The 18,132-nt window shown below is 40.8% G+C and overlaps 1 protein-coding gene across 1 annotated transcript in view; it reads left to right on the forward strand.

The window, feature by feature from the left end:
• TET2 (tet methylcytosine dioxygenase 2) overlaps window positions 1-18,132 on the forward strand; it is a 147,754-nt gene that overhangs the window by 84,581 nt on the left and 45,041 nt on the right. The gene's annotated exons all lie outside the window — the stretch shown is intronic.

Below are 18,132 nucleotides of genomic sequence, written 5' to 3' on the forward strand. Positions count from 1 at the left end.
CCTATACACTGCTCCTCTCCATAATGTCCCCACACAGCTTCTCTCCATATTGTACCCCTACACTGCCTCTCTTTATAATGTACCCCCCACACTGCCTCTCTATATAATATATCCCCATACTTCTTCTCTTTATAATATACCCCCACACTGCCTCTCTATACAATATACCCCACACTGCCTCTCTATATAATATACCCCTCACACTGCATCTCTTTATAATATAACCCCACATGGCCTCTTTATAGTATACCCCCACAGTGCGTCTCTATATAATATACCAATCACACTGCCTCTCTTTATAATATACCACCCCACACTGCCTATCTTTATAATATAACCCCCACACTGCCTCTCTAATAATATACTCCCTACACTACCTCTCTATATAATATACCCCCCACACCAGGTCTGTATATAATATACCCCTACACTGCCTCTCTATATAATATACCCCCCACACTGCTTCTGTATATAATATACCCCCTACATTGCCTCTCTATATAATATACCCCACACTACCTCTCTATATAATATACCTCCCACACTGCCTCTGTATATAATTTACACCCCCACTGCCTCTCTATATAATATACTCCCTCACATTGTCTCTCTTCATAATACCCCCACACTGCCCCTCTTCAAAATATTGACCCCTTCCCCAAAAAACTTCCATTATATAAGAAATCCTCCCTCCCACAGACACTGCCCCTCTGAATAAAGTAATCCCCCTACTGCCTCTCGCAAAACTGTGTCTCTTTCACAAATGCTCCCCCGTTCTGTGCTCTAATCCTCTCCTCACTCATCCGCAGTGATTACACATTTAATCTTCGGCTCCTCCATGGAGCGTTTACCGCTGCCCGACGTATCTCTGTGGTGCCTGCAGCAGTATGATGACGTCAGCAAGGCGCTGATGTCATCACGCTTTTGCACGTCAGAGCCCAAGTCCAGGCACTATCACTGATCAAATATATTTATGCCTGAAAAACAGATTTGAATAGGAAGGAGGGAGCTGCTCCCCTCAGCAGTGTGTATGCTGGGCAGCATTAATTTGCCTTGCGCACACGATCGCACTGCATAGCAGGCCCGAAGCAGCACAGCACAGCGTGCTGCCTCCTGGTCCTGCTGCTTTCAGCAATGCTACAGTGCACAAGGCAAATGAATGCTGCGCGGCGTGCACATTACTGAAGAGTGTGGCGGTGACTGTAGAATAAGCGGACCACTACAGGGACTTTTGCCAGACTTGCCTGATGTCCAGCCCGGCTTGGGTCAAAGTAAGCAGATGTTGAAGAGTAGGAAATGCTGCTTGATTCGAATTTAGCCACATGCAGAGTTACAAAATGCAGCTGTGGAGGAGAATGGAGTATAGTACAAAATAAATAATATAATATATTTGCATAGCTATCCAAACATTTTTATAAAATTATCTTTATTTGGTATTTGACCCCTTCCTGCAGCCGCTAATTTCTGTTTTCCTCCTCTTCTTTCAAAATCCCAAACTTTTTTCTTTTCCATCAACATTGCCTATTGATGCCCTCTGATTTGTTGATTGATTTGTAGCTTCTAATCACATCATTCACTTTACCATAAAATGGACTGAAAAATGAATAAAAAAAATGCTGTGAAATGGTGTTAAAATTACAATTTTGCTAATTTTTTTTTGTCTTGTCAATACGATTATGGTAATCCAAACATGCTTGTTTAATTATTCATTTATTTATATAGTGAAAAAAAATTGTATATTTGTTAAAAAAAAAAGTTTGTTTTGTGTCACCATTTTGTGAAATCTGTAATATTTTAATTAGAGACCTTGCACTCCTTCACCTATTTGGGGAGGCCCCACTGATGATCAGTAGGGCTCAGGTCTACCAATAGACTTGCTTGACCAGTTGAGCGCCTTTACCCTGAGTTTCTTTAGTGGTCATCTCAGAGGTGAGTTTGTGGTCGTTATTATCTTGGAATACTACCCTGCGGCCCAGTTTCTAAAAAGAGGGTTTCATCCTCTACTTCAGTATGTCACAGTACACTCATGGTCCCCTCAATGAAATGTTGCCCCTATAGCCAGCAGCAATTATGCAGCCCCAAACCATGACACATCCACCACCATGCTCAACTGTAGGCACGACAAACTTGTCTTTGTACGCCTCATCTGGTTTCTGCCACACCCACTTGACACCATCTGAGCAAAATAAGTTTATCTTTGTCTCATCAGACCACAGGACCTGGTTCCTTGTTCATCATTTTTAAAAGAGGCTTCCTTCTGGAAGGACAGCCATGCAGACCAATTTGATGCAGTGTGCAGCGTATGGTCTGAGCACTGATAGAAGGTCCCTCCACCCCTTTATCCTCTGCAGAAATGCTGGCAGCACTCATACATCTATTTTAAAAAGACATTCTCTGGATAGGAGGTTGACCACATGCACTGAACTCCTTTGGTTGACTATGGTGATACCTTTTTAGAGTGAAAGCTGTCTTGTTAAACTGCTGTATGGTCTTGGCCACCATGCGGCAGCTCAGTCTCACGGTGTTGGCAATATTCTTATATTCTAGGCCATCTTTATGTGGAGCAACAAATCCACAGAGAATTATTTGCCATGAGGTGCCATGTTGAATGTCCAGTGACTAATATGAGAGATTATGTGAACAATAACAGTCCTTGTCATGTATTCAGTGTTTTCCCATGAAAAAATATAACATATTGCCAAAAATGTGACCGGTGTACTCACTTTCGTGAGATATTGTACATAATTTAAAGGGAACCTATCATGTAAAAAAACTATTAACCTGTACATGTAGGGGTTAATCTGCCAATTAATAGTGTTCCGAACATGCCCAGCTCCGACATTTGGAAGTTCGTGTTGGGAGGAAAACAATTATAGTCTTCCTGGCAGTTTTCAGCTTCTAGTCATAGGGGCGGCGCTGGCACAGGTTCTGTCACTGCTCTGTGTATAGTGAACTGTGGCTGTAACTGCACCCCCACGCACTGACTGAAGTCAAGTTTTAATGCAAAGCAAGCTGTCAGTCACTGCTGGGGGCATGGTTGCAGCTGTTGCTGACTATACAAAGAGCAGTGACTGAACCCACTCCAGCGCCACTCTATGAATGTAAGCTGAATGCTGCCGGGAGCAAAAAAAATCTTTTGCTCCCGGCAGTGGGGCTCCGAGCACTTGTGCTCAACAGGTTAAGAATGCTATTAACCTTCAGATTAACCCCATATCGGCAGGTGATAGCATTTTTTCATGTGACAGGTTCCCTTTCACATGCAGTTCTAAGGAAAGGAGGAACCCTGAAACAACTAGACTTGTATTTTTATCTATACACGAATAATACTAGCGCCACCAAGGTGGGTAAACATAAATGCGTGCTAATAGCTGCTCACAAACCAAAGGGCCCTGTGTGCTGGACTGTGAGAAATGGTAATGAATACAAAGTAAAAACTATGGTGCTGCCACGCTTTTTGAATATGTGAACAGCTGAAAAACACTGTTACAATAGTACTAACGTGATAGTATTAGATATGGGGTAAAAACAAAACATCAAATTTACCCATCAGTGATCTCACAGAAAAAAACAGGTTTTGAAATATGAATAGACAATATTCACCTACAATACAGTTAGTGAAATATTAAGGTGCAGTACCTACTTTGAGCTACAAGAATGGACTAAGTGCTAGCTAAACAGTTAGTCAATGTGGGGAAGGAAAACACTAACATGCCAATAAGACACAACCAAGCATAAAAAACATCCAGTTCAAGAAATATGTGAAGATCCACTTAGTCCGTGTGCAGTCCTGTATAATAGTTACCAAATTCTGAGGTAAGATGAGGAAGGGAGAACAGGGAATAGTTAAATGAGGGAGGTGAGGTGGTACACCAGTCTAAAGAAAGAAATGTGGTTGTGCATTCCAGAGAACTGATGTAGCACAAGAGAAGCCTTGGACATGGAACTGGGAGGTTCGACTTACAGAGAATATTAGTCTTAGGTCATTAGTGAAACTGAGAGCATAAGTAAGGTGTACACAGAAATGAGGGAGAACATGTTGGGTGGTGCAGAACTGTGGAGAGTTTTGTGGGTAAAAATGATCAGCTAAATTTGTACTCTGTAATGGATCGGTAATTAGTGCAATGACTGGCACAAGATGGAGGCATTGGTGCAGTGATGTTAGAGTTGAGAGTGGTGTAGAGTTTTGTAAGCGTTAGACTAATTAGGTTAAAGTTGCAGTGGTCAGGCTTTCAGAGTACGGATGCTGATACTGCGCAGCATATTAAGCTTTCACCATGGGAAAGACGCCTGGACCATGCTGTGAACAAAATAAATAAGACATTAATTTGATTACCAGCTCAGGTAAAGTAGACAGCTGTGGGCTGCATCCCTCAGTTGTCTGTTTTACCTTGGCTGGTTTTTAAAAATCGAGGGGATCCCACAGTTTTTAAAACCAGCATGGGGTCCCCCCTGTTTTTTTTTAACCAGCCAAGGTGAAGCAGGTAGCTGGGGGCTAGTATTATCAGGCTAAGAAGGCTCATGGTTATTTGGCTCTTTTCAGCCTAAAAATACTAGCCAACATCCATCCCAGAAGTGGTGCATCCATTAGATTCTTGAGCATTGCCCAGCTCTTCCCGATTGCCCTGTTGCGTTGGCAATCTGGATTTTATTTTTGGGGTTGATGTCAACTGTGAATTGACTGCTGCCATCAATCCCAGGGGTTAGTAATGGAGAGGCATATATCAGACAGCTCCATTACTAACCCATTTTTAAAAATTCATAAATTGGTGAAAGAGGGAGTGTGGGGGAGTCTTTATTTAAATATATATATATATTTTTTTCGTGTGTTTGTTTTTTAACTGTACACTTACTGGGTTAGTAATGGGGATCTCTGATAGATGCCTCTCCATTTCTAACTCCTGCTTGATGCCAGTTGTTAATTCACAAGTGACATCAATGCTAAAAATATTTCTTCGATTGCAACCACACCAATCGGGAAGAGCCGGGCAAAGTGCCAGAATTAGTTCATCTAATGGATGCGCCACTTCTGGTGTGGCTAAGGGCTGCTATTTTTAGGTTGGGAAGAGCCAAAAAACCATGGGCCTTCCCATCCTTATAATACCAGCCACCAGCTGTTTGTTTTACCTTGGCTGGTTATCAAACATAGCAGACATCCCACGTTGTTCTTTAAAATTATTATTTTCTAAATAATAATTTAAAAAAAAATAGTGTGGGATCCCCTCAATTTTTGATAACCAGCCAAGGTAAAGCAGACAGCTGAGGGCTGTAGCCCAAAACTGTCTGCTCTACCTTGGCTGGTTATCAAAATAGGGGGGCCCTAAGTCATTTTTTTTTTTATTTATTCCTTATCCACATTTTTTTCCAGGGAAATTGTCCTGCTCTTACCACCATTTTGCTTCTTTTTGCAGCCCCCTAGCCCTTACTGTGATCATTTTACAGTCATTTTACAGCACCAAAGTTTAGGTATCATTGACATATATAGGGTTAGGGCACCTATAAAAAGACTCTGGAATCTAAATATTGATATTCAAACAAGTAGAAATTTATTATTACAAAAGGTGCTCGTGCAAAATATTACATAAAATTCATTATACTTTAGGATGACATTTGGAGTATTGGGAGGGATGTATAACCGCACTAAAGGGGATAGTGCAAATCCGGTGATGACTATACTTTCTGGACCAGTTAGCCTACAATGATGTCCTATATATAAATGGACATATATAAATAGGCATTTCTGACGACATAGAAATTTCAATACCTGGGGCTTAGGGTATATATAAAGGTTTTACTGATGGCTGCTATTGGCTGCGGTCATCCAAAAGTATAATGAATTTTATGTAATATTTTGCACGAGCACCTTTTGTAATAATAAATTTCTACTTGTTTGAATATCAATATTTAGATTCCAGAGTCTTTTTATAGGTTGTGATTGAATTATATCAGGAATCTGTCGTAGAAAATCAGAGGCCATGTATAGGTAACATGATATTGTTATAAGGTCATCCTAAAGTATAATGAATTTTATGTAATATTTTGCACGAGCACCTTTTGTAATAATAAATTTCTACTTGTTTGAATATCAATATTTAGATTCCAGAGTCTTTTTATAGGTTGTGATTGAATTATATCAGGAATCTGTCGTAGAAAATCAGAGGCCATGTATAGGTAACATGATATTGTTATAAGGTCATCCTAAAGTATAATGAATTTTATGTAATATTTTGCACGAGCACCTTTTGTAATAATAAATTTCTACTTGTTTGAATATCAATATTTAGATTCCAGAGTCTTTTTATAGGTTGTGATTGAATTATATCAGGAATCTGTCGTAGAAAATCAGAGGCCATGTATAGGTAACATGATATTGTTATAAGTCATCCTAAAGTATAATGAATTTTATGTAATATTTTGCACGAGCACCTTTTGTAATAATAAATTTCTACTTGTTTGAATATCAATATTTAGATTCCAGAGTCTTTTTATAGGTTGTGATTGAATTATTTCAGGAATCTGTCGTAGAAAATCAGAGGCCATGTATAGGTAACATATATAGGGTTAGGGTTCTGTGTTCAAGTTCAGGTCAAGTCTGGGAACCAAACTTTTAACTAAAGTCTGGCTTCACATGCACTCACCTGCCCTGTGACGTCGCTCTGGCGGGCGAACCGCCTCCTTATTAAGGGGGCGGGTCGTGCGGCGTCATAGCGACGTCACACGGCTGGCGGCCAATAGAAGCAGAGGGGCGGAGATGAGCAGGACGTAAACATCCCGCCCACCTACTTCCTTCCGCATAGCCGGCGTAAGCCGCAGGACGCAGGTAGGAGATGTTCCTCGCTCCTGCAGCTTCACACATCGTAATATCGGTATTTCCCAATTCATGGAAATGCTGGACCCTACACCGATGATACAATAACGACGCTTTTGCGCTCGTTAATCGTATCAAAAAGGATTTACACACTACGATATCGACTGCGACGCCAGATGTGCGTCACTTTCGATTTGACCCCACCGACATCGCAGCTGCGATTTCGTAGTGTACAAAGTGCCCCATACACTTGACTAAAGACCTACAGAAGCATTGACTTTAAGAATTAATGCTGTTTTGATGGTAAAGGATGGTCTTACCAAATATTGATTGGATTTAGATTTCTCTTTTTTTATTCACTTTGCATATTGTTAGTTAATAAATATCAACTATTAACACTTCCATTTCTTAAAGGGAACCTGTCAAGGAACCTAGAAGCAGGCTGATGTGCGGCCTAGTAACCCCTTCCTACCCATCCCTGTGTTGTAATATTGTGTAATATGAATGTATAAAAATACGTTTTATTACTTACATGTTCCCTATGCAAATGATCAGAGGCTCTAGTCCCCGGGCGTCGCATCGCCCCATGGGCATTTTGCATGCTTTCCGTGGTATCACGCCTTTGAGGGCGTGATACCATATATTTATATGAGCAACGTCACCCTCAGCTCCTTGAGATCCCGCACATGCTTGCCATTCCCGCAACCTTGATATGGTATCACACTCCTGTGGATACCACGGAAAGCTTGCAAACGCCATGGGAATAGAGCCTCTGACCATTTACATAGGGAACATGTAAGTAATAAAACGTATTTTTATACATTCATATTACACAATATTACAACACAGGGATGGGTAGGAAGGGGTTACTAGGCCACACATCACCCTGCTTCTAGGTAGGTTAGAATGCATAAGGGACCTGACAGGTTCCATTTAAACCAGCCTTACTTCTTGGCATTTTTTCCACACAAAAGTTTTGCACTTTAAGATATGCAGTATAATTGTGCGCACATATATATATATATATATATATATATATATATATATACAGTATATATATATATATATATATATATATACCCAGTATATATATACTAGCTGTAGTACCCCGGCATTGCCCGGGATAGTAATTGTCTCTGTATCTCTCCTAGTCTCTGTCTGTTTGTCTCTGTCTGTCTCTCTGTCTCTTTCCCTGTCTGTCTCTGTGTCTGTCTATGTCTCTGTGCCTATCTCTCTGTCTTAGTATCAGTCTCTCTGTCTCTCTCTATCTCTGTCTCTGTCTCTTTGTCTCTCTAGCTGTCTCTCTCTGTCTCTTTCCCCATCTCTCTTTCCCTGTCTCTCTCTTTCCCCGTCTCTTTCCCCGTCTCTCTCTTTCTCTAACTCACTCTTTCCCCGTCTCGCTCTTTCCCTGTCTGTCTCTTTCCCCGTCTGTCTCTTTCCCTGTCTGTTTCTCTGTCTCTCTCTCTATCTCTTTCCCTGTCAGTCAGTGCCTGTCTCTTTTCCCATCTCTCTCTTTTCCCGTCTCTCTTTCCCCGTCTCTCTTTTTCCCTGTCTCTCTCTTTCCCCATCTCTCTCTTTCCCAGGTCTGTCTCTTTCCCAGCCTGTCTCTTTCCTAGGTCTGTCTCTTTTCCAGGTCTGTCTCTTTCCCCATCTGTCTTTGTCTGTCTCTCTGTCTCTTTCCCTGCCTGCTTGTCTCTATCTCTGTGTCTCTTTCTTGTCTGTCTCTTTCCCCGTCTGTCTCTTTCCCAATCTGTCTCTTTCCCCGTCTGTCTATGTCTATCTCTGTCTTTTTCCCCATCTGTCACTCTGTCTCTTTCCCTATCTGTCTGTGCCTGTCACTTTCCCTGTCTCTGTCTGTCTGCCTCTGTCTCTGTGTCTCTGTCTGTCTCCGTCTGTCTGTGTCTATCTGTCTCTATCCTTCTCCACCGACATCATATTACCTCACACATAAGCTTCTTATACTAATAATGTCTTTCGTTCCTATAGCAACCAATCACAGCTGCTAATAATAACCTGTGGCTTCCAGCTCTATTGACTCTAATGGAGGCAGGATTTTTGGAGAGTAACTGTAAAGCGTGGGGTTAAATTTTCCGGTCAAAACATAGTCAATGACGTTCCCTGAGTCACATTAGGAGTCTGTGCAAAATTTCGTGATTGTAAATGCGATGGTGCGGATTCCTTTAGCGGACATACACACACACACACACACACACACACACACACACACACACACATACATACACACATACACTCAGCTTTATATATTTTATATATATATATATATATATATATATATATATATATATATATATATATACACGGCAGATAGAGAGATAGATACTTTGTGAAGAATTTATTTTAATGAATAATTAGGTTTATTTTTGGAAGGTTTTGATTGTGCTCTTACACTTTCTATCTTTTACATCTTTCTGCTGCTATAGGAAGTAGGATTTATGTGTTCTCATCACAAGTTGAGCTTGTGACCAGACCATGTTGAATAAGCAACTATGATTTTCAGTAAAATAGCGAGTTATCAAGCCAAGCATGACATTTGTGCTCCCTCCTATTGAGTATTACACAGAGAACCTTTTATATTCTACTGCGCAATTACCATAATCATGTTATTATTTTAGTGTATACTGGCCTTGATAGTTTTAATTACCGTTACTAGATCGGTAATTATGTATTAATGTCCATTGCAGAAGAGATGCATTTTGGTTAAAACTTGGCATTTTATTTATTTATAAAACAAATATAAGACTCTGTTCACATAGGTTTATGGTTCCCATTTTTACAAAAATCCATAACAAATACACTGTCTAAATTTCCTTTTTAAATTAACTTTCAAATCTGATTCTGCGCTCTAGGTCTTTTGAAATATAGGAGCTGGTGTTAATTTTTTGCATTTGACAGCTTTCTGACCTGTCCTTCTGCTAGGCTTTGACATATATTTAACCCCTTCAGCCCCCGGGCACTTTCCGTTTTTGTTTTTTGCTCCCCTTCTTCCGAGAGCCATAACTTTTTTATTTTTCTGTCAATCTTGCCATATGAGGGCTTGTTTTTTGCGGGACGAGTTGTACTTTTAAATGAAACCATATGTTTTACCATATAGTGTACTAGAAAACGGTAAAAAAAATTCCAAGTGCGGAAAAATTGCAAAAAAAGTGTGATCGTACAATAGTTTTTGGGATATTTTATTCACCGTGTTCACTATATGGTAAAACTGATATGTCAGTGGGATGCCTCAGGTCAATGCAAGTTTGTAGACACCAAACATGTATAGGTTTACTTGTATTTAAGGGGTGAAAAAAAATTCACAAGCTTGTCCAAAAAAAGTGGCGCACGTTTTGCGCCATTTTCCAAAACCCATAACGTTCTCATTTTTTGGGATCTATGGCTCAGTGACGACTTATTTTTTGCGTCTTGAGCTGACGTTTCTAATGGTACCATTTTTGCACAGATGCTACGTTTTGATCGTTTGTTATTGAATTTTGCGCAAAACTTGCGGCAACCATAAAACGTAATTTTGGCATTTGGAATTTTTTTGGTGCTACGCCGTTTACTGATCAGATTAATTGATTTTATATTTTGATAGATCGGGCATTTCTGAATGCAGCGATACTAAATGTGTGTATATTTTTTATTTTTTTAACCCTTTAATTTTCAATGGGGCGAAAGGGGGGTGATTTGAACTTTTAGGTTTTTTTTGTTTTTTTTTATTTTTTTTAAACTTTTTTATTTACTTTTTTTTATGTTACTAGTCCCCCTAGGGGGCTATAGCAATCAGCAATTCGATCGCTCTTATCTATCTGCAGATCTCAGCTACACAGCTGAGAACTGCAGATACGGTGCTTTACTTTCAATGCCAGCTGCATTCCAGCATTGAGAGGAAGTGAGTCATGATAGCTACAGGCGTCATCACATGACCCTGTGCTACCATGGTAACCACCGAAAGTCACGTGATCGCGCACGTGACTTCCGGTGGGGGCGGCGGTAAGTAAAAATCATGGCCGCGCGCATATACATATCACTGCCAGACTTTGACAGTGAGATGTAATGGGTTAAATGTTCCGGGTGGAATGCGAGTCCACTCGGAACATGCAGGCACACATTTCAGCTGTTAATAACCTCACACGCTCCATGACGGATAGATCAGTTCAAGGTCGTGAAGGGGTTAAGGAAAGGAGAAGCAGTTGAAATGAAACGTAGAATTCAATTACTCTTTATTAAATAGGGAGAAAATTAAAGGGAACCTGGCCTCCCACCCACCAGAATTTATATATTTATTACTAAATACCCTGCCTAATGAGCCTTTTATACTACCTGACACCTAAACACATATTGAAAAAAGGTCTTTATAAGGTTTTTTTTTTTATTTGAAAATGAGCCTTTTGACTAGTTGATCTAGATAGTTTAGCTCTCCAAACTAGTCACGCCCTGTTATCATGTCATTGTCAGCTCTCTGCAAATGCCACGCATGTGCGTGGCTTTCTTCACTAACATCATTGCGCATCTGAAGCCGGGTGTATGCGTCCCAGCTTCAGAGAGGCTCCTTGCGCATGTACCGGAGTGAAACCGCTGTCTTTTTCACTACTGGACAAGCGCAGTGCTCCTCTAAAGCCGGGAAGCGTAGATCACAGACCTTCATTTTCAGTCATTGGGGTAGCATTTTCTAGCATTTCAGTCATGGTTAGTCACTGTCCTCTGCAAATTATGCATGCCCATCGCAGGCTGATTGATTGCCATGATTGGCCCAACGTCACAGCAATCTTCTAGTAAATGCCGCGCTTGCACACTGTCCATGAGCTCCGCAGGCATGCACACTGACTTTGGGTGTATATCCCCACCTTAATTTCATATATGAGCAGACTCAGGACCATGACAAACCGTGACTCAAACACTACAAAGCGTCGTACCGATGACTGAGGAGATGGTCTGTGATGCAGTCATCTAATGATAAAAAGTGGAGTTTTCTTTGTTTGCGTACACCATGTTGGTGAGCAACCCGCACAGGGGCCCAAGGAGTAAGGGAGCCCATATCTACCTTCGAAGCTGAAGGTATGGCAAATTATGATGAGCTATTGTGTTGCAAAGGGCCCATATATTGTTCGTGCACAGGGGCCCTTTTCTGTTTGTGTCCCTTTAGTGTGTAAAGGGTTAGTTCACTAGTTAGTATTCATAGGCACATTGATATTATGTTGAGAAACAAGGTTTCTCTCAAATACCTTGTGTTACCAATAGTGCCTGTAAATGGCGCTATTGCGGTATGCTCATCCCCTTCACGTGACCCCCGAGCTACGTGATCTCTGATGTCCAGTGATGTCACATTAACTTCTAGTTGACCGGATATCACCATGGCCGGCCCCAGTCTTCCTGAGTGACTGGGCTGTGGGAAGTGTTTCAGCATAGCCCAGTGTGACAGCCCAGCATCTCCCTGCTCACTCCTCCTTTACTGCAGAACACCGGAAGCAGGAGTAATGAGTGGTGAAACGCTGCCCACAGCCCAGTGACTTAGTAAGACTGGGGCCAGCCGCAGTGATGTCTGGTCAACAGGAAGTTGACGTGACATCACTGGACATCAGGGGTCATGGAGCCCGGGGGGGGGGGGTAATGTGAAGGAGATGAGCGGAGCACAATAGTGCCTCTCACAGGTACTATTGGCAAAACAAGGTATTTGAGAGAAACCTTGTTTCTCAACCTAATATCGATGTGCCTATGAAAACTAACTAGTGAACAATCTCTTTAACCTTGTGACCACAATTTCTGTTGTAAACTTCACTGGCTTCTGAAACAAGAAGAGAAAAAGTAAACTTTTTGTCACATTAATGTGTTAATAAACTTAGTGACATGAAAGAAAAATCTGGCGCCTTACAATCAAATTATAGGATTAGTACTAACTCTTATATACTGTATTTGTAAGAGGTTTAGAGCCAAACAAAAGTTTTGAAATACAAATGTAACCAGTTCAGATGTAATTTTGGTATTCTTTAGGGTTCATTCAGACGTCATTTCTTCACATACAAGTTCTATTAGTGTTCTGCATTGATAGAACTCGTACCCATTATAGTCTATGGGGCTCTTCACATGTCTGAGTTTTGGGGGGGAACCAAGTGGTCCATACCAAAGCATGGAGACATGTCCAAATTTGATGTAACTGAGATTACGTCAAACCTGACTCAACTATTAGCTAAACAGGTGCCAATAAACAAAACTGAAATATACACGTAGTGAAAACAGTTTCCGACACACTAAATTTAAAAAAAAGGGGAAATGTTGATCAATTCTTGCTTTTTTTTTGCTAGCAAGAATTGATCATCTACCCTTTTTTTCACATTTGTGCTGAACCTTTTTTGCACTACAAATTTGGTGTAAGTGGTGGATCAAGCTTACTGATGCAAGTCTATAGGTCCTTGAAATATTGCACAGTGCTCGAAAGCCATCTGTGTACAATCCATGTACTGTCTGATTTTCATTTTTGTTGATAGAAGCTTGTGAAACCTTATTGGATGCAAAAAGATACTGATGAAAAAAAGCAAAAATGATGAAAATTGTATTCAAAACACTGATGTAGATCAATGGGTTTTTAATTGCCTATGAGAAAAATCACAGACGTTTGATTGAGCCCTTTTTATCTGTCAGGCTATAAACTGCATTTTGCTTTTTTATGATCAATGCTGGTTTTTTAACATTTTTTAAGTAAATAATTTCCTCGTATTAAGCCTATAACTATATTTACTAAATAAAAACTCTTTTATTAAATTCTCTTTAATTGCTCACTTGCAGATATAGTGCAGCCCCAACATAGACTTTATTTTGAATTTTATTGATGTTGATATATTAAATGTCCAATTTAGAGTAATTGGTTCCAGGAAAGAGCGACAGCAATGATTAGGGAAACGGCACCTTTTTAGATACTTTTTTTAACACTTTTTGTGTGAAAATATAGTTAAGTCCCATTTAATCTTCCTACCATGGACAGTTAACAGTTTGAATCTCGGCTTTCCATAAGCCATAACGTTTTTATTTTTTTGCCATTTGATAACTGGCTTCTTTGTGGGAGTTGTATTTCACAATGGCACCATTTCTTTTATGATATATAGGAAAATGATTAAAAAAATCATTGTTAGGTGGAATTGAAAATAAATTATTATTCATCAGTTTTATTTTTCAAGGGTACACTGTATAAAAAAAAATTCATTGTTTGTATTCAGTATTTCCATCAACACCAACTTGTATATATGCAAAATGTATCCATTAAAACCTATGGATTAGTCGGATGCTAAAAGAGGGTTCTTTTTTCATCTGATAGGTACACTTAGGACTAGAAATATTTGGACAGTGAATGAATGTGATTTCAGCTCTGCAGGCCGCTATTTTTTATTTAAAATGAGACATCTGAGATGCAATTGAAGTGTAGACTTTCAGGTTTAATTAAAGGGGTTGAGCAATGATATCCTGGGAAATGTTTAGGCATTACAACCATTTTTCTACAAAGTCTCCTCATGTCAGGGACTCAAAAGTAATTGGACAAATTTACTTTACCATAAATAAAATGTTAATTTTTAATACTTTGTAGAGAATCCTTTGCAGGCAATAACTGCCTGAAGTCTGGAAGCCACGGACATCACCAAACGCTGCTGTGTATATTCCTTTGTGATGCTTTGCTAAGCCTATACTGTAGTTGCTTGTTTGTGGATATTTTCCATTATTTTTTGCCGTAACCATATGAAATGCATACTTGATTGGGTTGAGATATGGTGACTGACTTGGCTATTGCAGAATATTCCACTTATTTGCCTTAAAAAGCTCCTGGATTGCTTTTGCAGTATGTTTTGGGTCATTGTCCAGCTGTATGGTTAATAGAGATGAGCCACCCCCCTAGTGTTCGAGTTCGGTTCGTAGAACGGATGCTCCGTTCGACGAACCACTCGAACCCATTGAAAACAATGGGAGGCAAACACATAAAAACACATTATACATAAATATAGCAAGGACAGAATATAGGACCATTGCTTTTTATCAAGGGACTAAACCCAATAAAGTCATAGCATTAAACAAAAGAGGGGATTGGGGATCATAGCCCAGAATAAACACTAGATTTAAACAAGTATCTTGCAAAAGTATAAAAAAAATGTATTATTTCAAATTTACATTATAGCAAGATATAAGTCAATTCGGAAATATTATTGTGCAAATAACATACAAATTTAAGGTACACAGGGGGAATCCTGACAAAAATATCACTAGGGTCCAGTATCCAGCATGGGGGTAGAATTCCAGGTCCAATAAAATCCCAGGTTATTAAATACGGTAGACCACAGTGTATTGCTCAGTAAAAACACCAGCCATCAATATACATTTTGGCTATATACAGAATAATAACTATACTCTGTGAGCTTCCATAGAGGTATATATAGGTATAGAAGTACAGGGATGGACTTCTTTACTATCACGAGATTGGGGCTGTAGGGCGTTTAACGCCACCTGTATTCCATCCACAGCTAAATCCCAAAGTCTAATCTAAAGCACATTGCTGGTAATAATAATAATAATAATAATTTTATTCATTTATATAGCGCTATTAATTCCATAGCACTTTACATACATTGGCAACACTGTCCCCATTGGGGCTCACAATCTAGAGTCCCTATCTGTATGTCTTTGGAATGTGGGAGGAAACCGGAGTACCCGGAGGAAACCCACGCAAACACGGGGAGAACATACAAACTCCTTGCAGATGGTGTCCTTGGTGGGATTTGAACCCAGGACCCCAGCGCTGCAAGACTGCAGTGCTAGCCACTGAGCCACCGTGCCGCCCGGTAGTACACTTACCCATGCTGGGGTGGAGGCTAGAGTGGAGAACGTGCCCCGACACGCACGTTTCGTTGGCTTCCTTGGGGGGCCGTGGTGTCTGTACACATACAGTTAATAAACATTACCATAACACTTACAGGTCCCCGCAACGCGTCCTGCACTCTGTCTCCTGCCGCTTTTCCTTCCGATAATCGCTGTGTCCTCCCAGTAACCAGCACTGATGATAGGACCTATCGTGACGTCAAAATAGCATGTGACCGTGTCTATTATCTCATTGGCTACAGACTGGTCACATGGCTAGACGTCATTGCTATTGCATCTCTCCGGTACGCGGTGATCGTTCAAGCATCTCTGTGTACCGGCGAAATGCTCTGCCACATGGTCGACTCCCCATTCCTGCATGTGGGCGCTCTTTACAGAGTCAGCTCACATACAGGGACTAGCTGTCACATCTGGTAAATACCGGCACCGGGAAACACGTGATCAGAGCACCATTTCTATGGTAACCCACCTGTCAGCGGTGACATCATCGCTTACAGCACGCAGCTTCTGCTCACTCACTGAGTGAATAGACTGCACAGGAGCAGCAGCATTCTTCCTCCCATGTTGTGCTGTCTGATGTAGCAGAACTGCATGGGTTGAAGGAGAAAGAAGACAGAAGACCATGGATTGTGGAGGGATGAGAGGGAGTAATAAACATGGAGTTTTCTAAGTGTGTCTGTGTATTTATTTCTATTAAAGTATTTTTCTCTGTGTGGTGTCTTTTTTTTTAACCCTTTATTGGAGATTCTTAATGGCCGGGTAAACTTGCCTGACATTAAGAATCTCTGGCTTAATACTAGCTAGTAAAACAAAGCTAGTATTAACTCATTATTACCCAGCAAGCCACCAGGGCTGCTCGAAGAGTTGGATTCAGCGCCAGATGATGGCGCTTCTATGAAAGCACCATTTTCTGGGGCGGCTGCGGACTGAAATTAGCAGAATAGGGTCCCAGAAAGCTCGGGCTAACCTGTGCTGCAGATTCCAATCCCCAGCTGCCTAGTTGTACCTGGCTGGACACAAAAATGGGACGAAGCCCACGTCGTGTTTTTTTTAAATTATTTCATGAAATTCATGAAATAATTAAAAAAGGGCTTCCCTATATTTTTAGTTCCCAGCCGGGTACAAATAGGCAGCTGGGGGTTGGGGGCAGCCGTACCTGCCTGCTGTACCTGGCTAGCATACAAGAATATGGCGAAGCTCACGTCATTTTTTTTTTTAGTTTTTTGGCAAAAAAAAATAAAAAATGCTTCTTTGGATTTTCCATTGCCAGTGAAGGTAACACAAAGCAGTGGGGGTTAGCAGCCAGTAGCTGTTTGGATTACCCTTAGCTAGCAATACAAAAAATGCAGCGGGAGCCAATATATATTTTTTTTAACTATTTATTTAAATAACTTAAAAAAAATGGGCTTCCCTGTATTTTGATTGCCTGACATCACAGTACTGTAAAAATAAATCATTAAAAAAAATGACGTAGCGCTCCGTGGTATTTTTGATTCTCAACGCAGATAAAGCAGACAGCTACAGGTTGCCACCCCCATCTGCCTGGCGTTACCTTGGCTGGCAATCAAAATACAGAGAAGCCCATTAATTTTTTTTATTTAAAAAAATGGTTTTTTTTAAAAAAAAATGACGTGGGATTCCCCCATTTTTGATAGCCAGCTAGTATAAAGCAGATGGCTGTAGCCTGAAAACCATAGCTGGCAGCTTTACCGTCGTTGGTGCTCCAATGTGGAGGTCACTCCAGGCTCTTTTTTTATAATTATTTTATAAATAATAATAATTACAAAAAAAAAGTAGGGTCCCCCCCAAATTGGATCACCAGCCAAGGTAAAGCGGACAGCTGTGGTCTGGTATTCTCAGGGTAAGAAGGTCCATTGTTATTGGCCATTCACAGCCTAAATATAGCAAGCCGCAGGCGCCCCAGAAGTGGCGCATCCAGTAGATGCGCCAATCCTGGCGCTTCACCCCAGCTCATCCCGTGCCCTGGTGCAGTGGAAAACGGGGTAATAAATGGGGTTGATACTAGCTGTAAGGTCACCTGACATCAAGCCCAGCAGTTTGTGATGTCATGGCGTCTATCAGATACCCGACATCACAAACTGGCAGTACTAACAAAAAAAATAGACAACAAAAATGTATTTGAAAAAACACTCCCCAAAACATTCCCTCTTTCACCAATTTATTGCAAGGAAAAAATAAGGGGGTCCCACGATGAATCTGGACCGTCTAAAATATGGGGGGGACTCGCTCAGGGAACGTATCCCCCATTTTCTAGGAGTGCAGGCCCTCCATGTGAGGAGTGTGGGTGCAATGAATCTGCACCCACTCTCCCCGGGTCCACAGCAGCAGAGTCCATGTCATAACTGTCGGGCATTGCAGTAGCTTACAGATGCATGGTTACCGCCACTCACTGTGTCTGAACACAGGAAGCTGAGCTGACAGCCGCTCTGTGCATGCGGCAACGTCTATTG

The sequence above is a fragment of the Anomaloglossus baeobatrachus genome, chromosome 1, assembly GCF_048569485.1.
Source record: "Anomaloglossus baeobatrachus isolate aAnoBae1 chromosome 1, aAnoBae1.hap1, whole genome shotgun sequence".
Classification (NCBI taxonomy): domain Eukaryota; kingdom Metazoa; phylum Chordata; class Amphibia; order Anura; family Aromobatidae; genus Anomaloglossus; species Anomaloglossus baeobatrachus.